Raw genomic sequence first — 10,600 nt, forward strand, 5'->3', positions numbered from 1 at the left:
TCAGGTAAGTTGAGGGGGGGGGGGTTGGGGAATGCGACCATGTTTCATATTACACCCTAAATATGGGTGTAACATTGTCCCTAAGATACACCTTCGATTAACCACTTCAATGCCAACCTATGTATAGAAAAGTGGCTGATAGCAAGATCATGGCTGTTGCTGCTGCTGCTTGCCACCTCCTGTCTGATCTCTCCGGTTACTGAAACTGGAAGCGATGAGGATTTAATCACTTCCTGTCTCAGGCTGTAATTTCTCTGGAGGAGGAGCCAGGGAAGTACAATTTGTACTTCATCAGCTTCAGTGGGGTCATAGTTGACAATAGAGGTCTAATAGACCCCTGATGTCTCCATAAAGAGGACCTATCACCTAGGGGGCCTATTAGCCCCCTATGTGACAGCATTAAAGTTAAGTTTAAAAAAAAACAAAAAGGTTAAAAACATAAAAGTGACATCCAAAATTAAAAAAATGCACAAAAATATTTTTTTGAAAGCCCTCCACCCCTACGTACAAGCACATACAAATGCAAACAAGTGTCGGGTGCACCTGTGTGCGGAGCTGAACTCCCCAGCCTGGCTGTCTCTGGCCCCACCCCTTTTCATTCATTGGATTTCAGTTCTTTCAATCATGGACACTCAGCATCTCATGTAGGTGTTACCCAGGATGGTCTTCAAATAAATACAGCTTGTCTAGGAACGCCCACTGCTCCAGACTGTCACCCATCCATCAAGGCCTTTTGAAATTTGCATAGCTCCTCCCAAGAGCCGGCCCACTGCTTCCATCAGGGCTGAGGACTCTTAATAGGAGAACTCAGGCAGGGTGCTGTGATGTTTTTTAGGAAGCTATGTGCAGCACCCAGCCGGCCCCTTCTGATGACATGGGTCTGAAATAAGGTATGCATTGAAAATGGAAAAGTTTTATTTTAAAATGTCATTAGAATGTTAATGAAGGGGGAGGGAGCAACCAAGGAAAGCAAAATATCAGCAGATTAAACTTCAGCTTTAAAATAATTGTTAAAATAATAATTCACTTATATAATTACCGGGATTGCAAAAAGTTCAATCTATATATTAGTCACTCTTCTGATTCCGGGCAGAACAGTAATCTGTAGAGGGACAATGGAGGAGAGCTGGAAGACTCGGAGGGAATGAACGATCCTCTTGGTGCCAGCTGAGTGCCATTTCGATGAGCTTCTTTCAGCCAACAGCCATTCCCTGGAACATGTGCTGTGATGATTGCAGTCCAGGAACATTCGCCAAATACATCATCGCTCGAAATGTCTCTTGTTTCTGCCCTGAAACATGCCAGGAAATTGTTAAACACAAGAAACAAGACCCCCCAAAAGTTTTTTTGAGAATTTGTATATCTTCCATGTCCTGAAATATACACAGAGGGGCTGTTGCAGAGCCTAATCTAGACACAGTTGCCAATATTTCCCAGGATTGTCCCCTGCCTTTTGCTTCTGAGGGGTGGGACTTGGTGCAAAATAGGTGGAGTCTAAAGGGTGAAACCAGTGAGATCTGTGGGGGGGGACCCAGGAGATCGACACATGAGGAAAAATATGCTGCCTGGCGTCTAGTGTCATCTTGAGGTGGGCTGGGGGTATGGCCACAAAAGAGCTCCATCCGTGCGTGCATTGCTTGCACCTCCCTCATGTGTCCTATAGAGGTGCCTGGACAGGAGTGACATTACATTCTGGCTCCTGGCACCGCTACAGTGTGCGCAAGGGAGCTGTACAAGCAATGCACGTATGGATGGAGCTTCGTCAGAGCACAGCAGCCAACACTGGACCCCAGGCTGAGGATCCACTCCAGGTCGCATAAAGTATGGGCCTTGGGTGGCCTTGTGGGAAATCCGGTGCTGCTCGTAAGGTAGGGGGACTGGGTGGCTCGGAACGTGCGGTACTTGGGTCGCGACTTAATGACCATGGATGAATGTGGGTCCTGAGGTTGCACAGGTTGAGAACCTCTGTCCTAAACCATGAAAACATATTGATAGCATTACTCACATCAAGCCGTTCCCATGTTACATGTTTATGTAAAAAAAAACTATAAAAATATTCTGCACTCCGTGAAAGCACAGCTGCAATGATTTGGGACAGCAGCTGGCCAGTTGACATGACTGTGCCCCGGGGTCGCTCTTTAAGTAAACACTTTTCTCCTTGTGCCGGCGCGCATAAACAATGTTTTGTTAGAAGATAATCCTCCTCTCCCAGTGATCCGTGTGGCCTGTATCACATGTGGAACAATGCACGCGTGTTCTTTGAAATGCCATTATTGCAGGACCAGAGACTCCGACAAGAAGGCGGCGGAGCTGACTCTGACAGGATGACTGACACTTGACATATGGCAATTACAAAACTGCCGCTTTGGGGGAATTTAGCGGAACAAAACCGGCATATTGTGCTGGGAGAGGGAACATGCGGGAACAATCAGCAATCTGTCGGAAGGGGATAAGTGAAGCATTTTGTAATGACACTTAAGGCTCAGAAATGTTCTGGGTTTTTGTTTGGAGGGTATAAATGGGCCCTCATGTTTTTGGGACCGCAGGATCTTGTTGAAGTGCTGTTATTGCGAAAATATCAGCTTTGGGAAGAAGTAGAGCGCTGATTGTGAGCCGGGTCTTCTCATCCAACATCAGTACCTGACCTCACAAATGACCACACATTGTGCTCTTCCAACCTTGTGGTCACAGTTTGGTGAAGACCCTTTTCTGTTCCACCATGACTGTCCCCTGTGTACAAAGCCAGCTTCATAAAGACATGGTGTGACCAGTCTGGTGTGGAGGAACTCGAGTGTTCAGCACAGAGCCCTGACCTCAACCCTACTGAACACCTCTGGGATGAGTTGGAACGCTGCATGTGAGTCAGGTCTTCTCATCCAACATCAGGACCTGACCTCACAAATGACCACACATTGTACTCTTCCAACCTTGTGGTGACAGCTTGGTGAAGACCCTTTTCTGTTCCGCAATGACTGTCCCCTGTGTACAAAGCCAGCTCCATAAAGACATGGTTTGACCAGCTTGGTGTGGAGGAACTTGAATGTCCTGCACAGAGCCCTGACTTCAACCCTACTGAACGTGATGAATTGGAATGCTGATTGGGAGCCAGCTCTTCTCACTGAACATCAGTACCTGGCTTCACAAGTAGGCACAAGACACTCCAAAATCTTGTGGAAAGCCTTCCTCCGAAGACCCCCCTGCTGTTTAGATCCCTCATCACCTCCTTTCATGCTCACCTCCAGGACTTCTCCAGAGCCTCTCCCATCCTCTGGAATACCCTACCCCAATCTAGCTATCTCCTAATCTGATTCCTGAAAACTCATCCCTTCAGGGAAGTCTATCCCACCTCTACCTAACAGCCCGAACTTTACCTTCTCCTTCAAGAGTGTAGGCTCATCTCAGAATACCACCCAAACTGTCCTCTTTGCTCTTCAGAAGACTTCCTGCTCTCTACATCCCTCATCATCTCCTTCTATACTTGCCTCCAGGACTTCACCAGAGCCTCTCCCATCCTCTGGAATTCCCTACCCAATTCTGTCTGGCAATGTCCTAATCTAGTCCCTGCAAAATTCATCTCTTCATCGAAGTCTATCCCACCTCTACCTAACAACCGAATAATACTTCCAGTTTTCATTCTTTCTGCTTCCAGCTTCCATGCCTTATGCGTCCGGGGTAATGCCTTTGCCTTCTAGTTTTATGTTTTTTGCTTCAGTGTTTATGCTTTCTTTCTTTCAGTTGTCATGCCTTTAGCTTCCAAAGTTTGAATGCATTTTGAAATGTCCATCGAAAAATAATAAGGAATGTTTTTTTTTTTTAAGCCCGGCAGTGTAAAGTTAGTTAAACCTAAACCCCCATAGATTGAAACCGCCAGAGAATGCAATGGTACGCACCTTTCCCTACTGTTTGTGTTTTTGGTTTCTTCCACACCCGGAGCACACCAGCGCAGTGTTGAACGTCCTGTTAGGTATTCCCCGGATAGAAAAGCTCGGGTAAGAAGAAGTGAGGAAGAATTTTTCACCTGAACTAGCAGAGGGTAAACAGGCGAGAGAGGGACTGGAAATAAACGGAGTCACTGAAGCTCACCGTGATTCCTTCCACTTCAGCTCATCCGGAAAAAGAGACGTTTTAGGTTTTCTTCTTTTCTTTCTTTTTTTTCTAGTTTTTCTTTCCTTTAGTTTTTCTTCTCGCCTGTTACTGGCCCAGAAGTTTGGATTCCCCCTATCACGCACCTGGCTGGAGACCGGTTGGATGAGGAGGCTCCCCTTGCACCTTGTGGCCCCCAAACTCTGAGGATGGGAACAGAGTCTGAGAAACAGCAAGAAGCACGGGTGCCAGTGGATGGGGCAACACCGTGCCAGGCGGAAGTCCTGAATCAGGATCGGGTAGAGCAGAGCCGAGGTCACACGAGGCGGACAGCAGGATACCAGAGCAAGAGGCAGAAGGGAGGTAAGACAAGCATGGGGTCACACCGGCCAGGCAGCGAAGTACAAGGGATGAGGCAGAGGCAAAGTCCTGTAACAATTCCAAGGTCAATAGGCAGGCAGCAACCAGGAGCAGTCAGGTTCAATCCGGATCAAGATAAAGGAGCAGTCAGGTTCAATCCGGATCAAGATACAGGAGCAGTAAACAGGCAGAGCAAACAGGATCACAGGGAACAGCTGAAAGACCATCCAGCAACTAAGCCCAGGCTGTGCTTGCTTTAAATAGAGAGATCAATCCAGAGGTACTGCATCACTTCCTGAGCGCCAGATTAGCACATCTGTGCGCCCGATTAGCGCGCTTGTGCGCGTACGTCCCGATGCGCACGCATGCGCGCAAGTGCCCGTTTTCCTATGGTACGAAAAACGGGACCACGCACATGCACAGAAGGCCTGGATACCTTACATACCCGGCGCAATCTGCAGGAACTCCAAGGTAAGATGAACTCCCTGAATGGAGGGCAAGTCTTTCATCTTCCTACTGTGAAGGACTCAGATCCCGATGATCCTTCTGCCCTGGTCAATGCGGATTTTTGTCTCTGATTCTCTGCGTTTGTTTCCATCCTCTCTCGGCTTGCAGGGCGATGAGCATTTTATAAAAAATAAAGTCTCCCTCGACTTTCCTGAACTAAATGTAATTTGTGAAACCATTTGCCTGGCGGTGTAAAGTCCACGGACAAAGCGCCGAAGAAGAGAGCTCCTCTCTCCGTCAACTCCTCGGAGACACTCTGCGCTCTTTGCACTTCCCGTCATCAAAGGCAAAGCAGTTGCAGTTTGACTCCCAACGCACTTGAAAGTCGGGAGCTCAGGAAAAGCCGCGCTGGGTCGGCTTAGTCGCGTGTCTGCGTACAGAAGCCGGCGCGCCCTCGCTGACTGCGTAACTATTGTCTTCTCCTCAGAATTCTTGTAGTATCTTTGGGGGTTCCTGACATACTATTCTTTGCTGAAGTCAGCGAGAAAGAAAGTTCAGATTTAAATGGAATCTATCAATTATTTACAGTGAGGGAGAATACTGAACGTATAGCTTGCCTGTGTGCAGCATTCAAAGTCATGTTACAGTCAAAAGGTTTTTAACCACTTCCGGGCTGCAATACGTACATACACGGCGGCCCGCAGAAGTGGTTAAACCAACTACAACAGCAAAAAGTTTCCCCGCACACTCACCAGCAAGAAAGTCCTGGAGCAAAAGACAAAAAGAATAGGCGAAAGGACGGCATGACAGGTTGGGCAGGCAATCAGGCAGTAAGGAGTTAAGGTTAGTAAAGTTGGGTGGGGTGGTGGTCACTTACCATCGATTGGCCGGGCCAAGTCATCCGGGAGGAGCATCTAGGGTGCTCCAGTCAGTCTGGATCTGGCACACGGTTAGTACTATTCCCACCCTCCCTCCCTTGTTTTAAGTTTGTTTTTGTTTTTGCCTATTTTATTACTGTTTGTCGTGTTTTCTTTGTCTGTGTTGCCTAGGTCCTGTGAAGGCAGGTGTCGGTATGTAGAAATCCGGTTGCACTCGTCTGTGGTGCGCAGTCCTGGTTGTTCTCTGGCGGGTTCAGCAGAGAGAGGTCGAAGAACTATGTGTAGGTAGGTCTCTGCTGTTACTTCCTAGGTTGTCCCTGAGTCGGTGTGTTGCGGCTAGGGGCCGGTGGTTTTCAGGGGTAAGCCGAGATCTACTTTAGCTGAGTAAGTGGTGCCTTCACAGACCTCAGGCCAAATTACGTATTGGGATACAGTTGTGGTCTATTGTCATATGTCATGTTTTAAGCGACAATAATACTTTATGAGATTTTGTAATAAACGGCTGATACAGCCATTTTATATCCAATCCTGTTTGGTCTTTTATTTGGGGAAATGAGAAGTTGATAAGGGGTCAGATGCTGTAATCAGCAGTTCATGGTTGGGAACGATAACTATGCCTTACCCTGTCATGCAAAAAACTGTCTAACCGCCAAGGTTAAAAACAGAGGTTTTAGATGCACTTCTTCTGCAGAATATGTGAAAGCCGCACGGCCTCGTCAAGGCTCCTCTGTGTATTGCGGCTCTAACTCTAACCTATGAGAGTTTCCATCTTGGAGCACATGTAGGAAAAGATAAAATTGGGTGCAGGTTCACCAGGAGGCAGCCCAACCTCCCTTAAAGGTACAGGGACACACAAGGGACCCAGCACATCACAACGGCAGCTGAAACCCCCAGCCCTTCCATGTGCACCTCGCTTTAAAGCTGGTTATGAGTTGATGAGTGCGTTTGCCATTTGTTTTGCTTAACTGGTTTGGTGCAGTGACACACTGGGGGTCTCAGCTGCCTGTCCATATGTGGCTACAGAGAGGAGGCGGATCCCAAGTTGGGCTTGACACAAGTTGTCTGAAGTGGTATAGTTTTATATGGAGAACCTGTTTATCACTTGCAGGCAGTGGCGTAACAATCGCCATAGCGACCCAGGCGGCTGCTATGGGGCCTGGGGCACAGGGGGACTCGGCCAGGACATCCCCCTGATGCCGTGCGGGCTGCCAGGGTCGCTATGGCATCTCAGGCTGATGGCTGTCACTGGCGGGTGAGAGGAGGACCGTGTCGCTGTTGGATCACTGACAACCTGTCAGTGATCTGTGCAGCGGCCAATCCCTCCTCACAGCGGAGGAGGAGACGAGCCCAACGATGGAAGAGGAGGCAGGGGGCCGGCGTCGGAGGAGGAGGTGGGGCCCGGCGATGGAGGAGGCGGGGCCTACCAGCAACCATGGAGGCGGACAGCGGATCGGGGCTGGCAGTTAAGGGGTGTGCAGCCCACCTGAGACCCTGCAGAGCCCACCATAGATAGTCTATGGTGGGCTCTGCAGGGTCACTCTCAGGTGGGCTGTTTGGGATCTCTGGTGGGCTATGCAAGGCCATAACTAGAATTCACAGGGCCCCATACAACATTTTGCTATGGGGCCCTGTTATTTCTAGTAACGCCCCTGCTTGCAGGAGAATTCCATCCTTCTCCCCGCCGTAACTGGCTGCTGAGAAGGGGACACCAAAGCCTAGAAAATAGTCCAGAATGCAGAATATATCACAATGGATTACAGGTCGTTCTTGCTCTTTCATGTCCTTCAGCTGCTCCGTCAGTTCACGTTGGGACTGTACACACCACACCAGCCTCGTCTCCCAGCAACTTGACTAAATCCTAGTGAATGGATAGCGTAGGCCACAGTATGGCTGCCAAGCTGGCATCCGCTTATGCCCGAATCAGCAATGTGCCGGTCATGGAAATTCACGTTTGATGTGCGACTGAAATAAATGCCTCCTGCAACCAGCTCTTCCGCGGCAAGCAACCAGCTTGTCTGAAATAAATGGAGTACGAGCTGCCTCTGGGCATTTCAGCGATGTAACTATGCTCAGATATAACTCGGCGCCATATGCTACCCTGGCACATCCTGTTTGCTTTCTCCAAGATAATTCCCCCGTCACATTGTTATTTTGTCATTGGCGTTTGATGGAATTGAGTTGTTCGAGAGGGGTCACTAATTAACACGGACGTGGTTTTTATGTGAAAGTTTCTTCCCGGCTGGAATAAAACAAAATTCTTGAGAACTCTCAGGCTGGGGAGGTGACCTGGGGGGGCACAAGGTGTCCGTCGCTGAATGCCTTCCTCAGATTGTACTTGACCGTGTAGTCAAAGCTCTCCTGAGTGGACCTCTTTGCCATAAAAGATATCTGCATTCTGGGTGGTCATTCAGGAGGCCTGAAGCTCTCGCGTTGATTCCACTCACATTCAACTTCGTGCCATCACTTCCTACTTGCTGAGTGGGCGCTCCCTTCTTCCCTGGTCACATGATCAGACAATGTTGAAATAGGTTAAAGAGTATATGTATTTTTTGCTATGTCCCACTGGGGCATTGCACTTCACTTCCTGTACTGGAGATGCCACAGGAAGTAAAAGGAAATCTCCCCAAAGTGAATGGAATTCCCAACTTAGTTGTCACTAGAATATTTGTCCTTGGGAGGTTTCTCGCTTACCTCTTGGTCTAAACTCTAAAATTTAGAATGCACACTTACCTTCTGTTTCGGTGACGACGGTCACCAGGACATAGTGGGTGTATCTCTCCAGCTGAGACTTCTCAGAAGGGTGCCCCTTGACGTCTCGCCACCTGAGGCTGGGGTTGCAGTGCTCATGATGTTTCGGGGGAGTGAGTGGGGTTAGTTGCCGTAGGGTGTGTTTGGTGTGGTGGTGGCTCGTGGTGCATTTTTTACGGGGAAGGAAAGTGCAGTGAAGATCATGGTGCAGAACGTCCCACTCAGTTCCAGTGAGCTGGGTGGGACACCGGCCAGAATGTCACAGGTTGCTCAGAAATGTTAGCAACCTGGGACGCCTTGGACGCTCTTGCTGGAAAGGGGATGGCAGGCACACCTAGCACCACCCCTTCACGTGACCCATTGAGACGCCGCCGACTGGACCTAGCTTCCACTATAGGTATTTGGTGACTGGTCTTCTTTTTGTGTGTGGTGATGTCCTAACTTGATTGCGGAGAACCCGGATCTGACCTGAATTGCCGCAATTTTAAATGACCGCTAACCAGGCAGCTGAGCGAGTTTAAACTGATGCTGCATGAGAAATCCAAAGCTCCATTCCTATGATGCTCAGATGAGTACAGACCTCCCCTCTGTTTTTTTAACATGTCTCATTCTAATCCCCCCCTCCCCCCCATCCCCAAGGGAGCAGACAGTGTCCATAAGATGAAGTTAGGCAGAACAAGCTGGCGGTCCCGGCGCCTGTCAGAAATTCACCAAGCGGAGAGAAGCCGAAGATCTTCAGGGCATCAATAAGTGGCACAACCATGATAGGGGGTCAGGGGGGGAACTTGACCCGCCACCGCCTGTCTGGTAACAGGAGCCGGGGTGCGTTTACTTAAAGGGAAACTGTTTTTAGATAAACACGAGATATGAAGAATCTTATGAATAATTGTTTTAAAATGTTTCCATGTATTTGACTTTACACACTGTAGCGGTTAGTATAACTAAAACAATCATTCACTCGTCTCTACCACAACTGTGAAATAAACAAATATAGTACACAGATAAACAAACTATGAACAATAAACCCAGGACAAAGTCCATTGGGGTGAAACGCGTTGTGGCGGAGCTTGGTGATGTCATTGGTGGCCGTAGCCTCTGTTGACCTTGTGCGGCATTGGAGGTGGAGTGAAATTAATGAAAGAAGGTACAAAGATTTCTCAAAAAGATATTTTTTTGGATCATTTATTTTTTGTTCATGTTTGTTTATATGATTGTTACGAGGGGAGGCCAATACGTTTTTACCCTCACCAAGATCCAGATGTGCTAGGGATCTGAAATTTAGTCCACTGACTCTTCCTTCTCTACACATCCACCTCCTATGGTTACACACTTTTCACGTCTGTGGAACAGACCTTTAATACCATCAGCGTAGAAATATGCAGATTTGGAGGAAAACCAGCTATCAACTTCAGTAATGACTAGGGATGCACCGATACCGATACTAGTACCGATACCGAGTATTTGGGCGGGTACTTGTAATCGCCTGAATGCTCCGATTCCTAGACCAGTACTTCCTGTATCAGGAAGCTGGGCAGCGCGTCATTACACGCTGCCCGGCTTTCTGATTGGCCGGGAAGTCAGCTCCATGCTCCCTCGTCACTTTGAGCATGCCCCCATGAATCACAAAAGCATGCCAATGCAGCATTTGCTAACACATGCGCATCAATACGCTCATGCCTGTACCCATAACATTGTCAATGAGCCAAAAACTGCGCATTGAGGGACCTGGCCTTGGGGCAGCAGAGAGAATAAATCCGGCCCTGCGCACATACCGACAATATGATGCCAAAAAAAAGGACTTTTTCTCCGAAAGCAGTTGCAGTTTTTCTCCAAACCATTCCAAGGTTATGTGAGGCAGCAAGTTCAAACACAAACAGCACCTAGCGGAGGCCGGCAAGGTTACTAAAAGCTGTTTTCAGTTCCCGGCTTGTTTGCATTCCTCTTTCTTCTGTTATGTTTTTTTTTCTTTAAGGCCTTTTTTTTTTAAATCTTTTTTTTTAACTTTTTTTTTTAATGTTATTGCCTAAAATGTTCGCTGAGCCGCTCTAAAATGCAGGGTTTTATTTGCACATCAATGAGGTAGT

Source organism: Nanorana parkeri, unplaced genomic scaffold, assembly GCF_000935625.1.
Source record: "Nanorana parkeri isolate BGI_ZX_2015 unplaced genomic scaffold, ASM93562v1 scaffold530, whole genome shotgun sequence".
NCBI lineage: Eukaryota > Metazoa > Chordata > Amphibia > Anura > Dicroglossidae > Nanorana > Nanorana parkeri.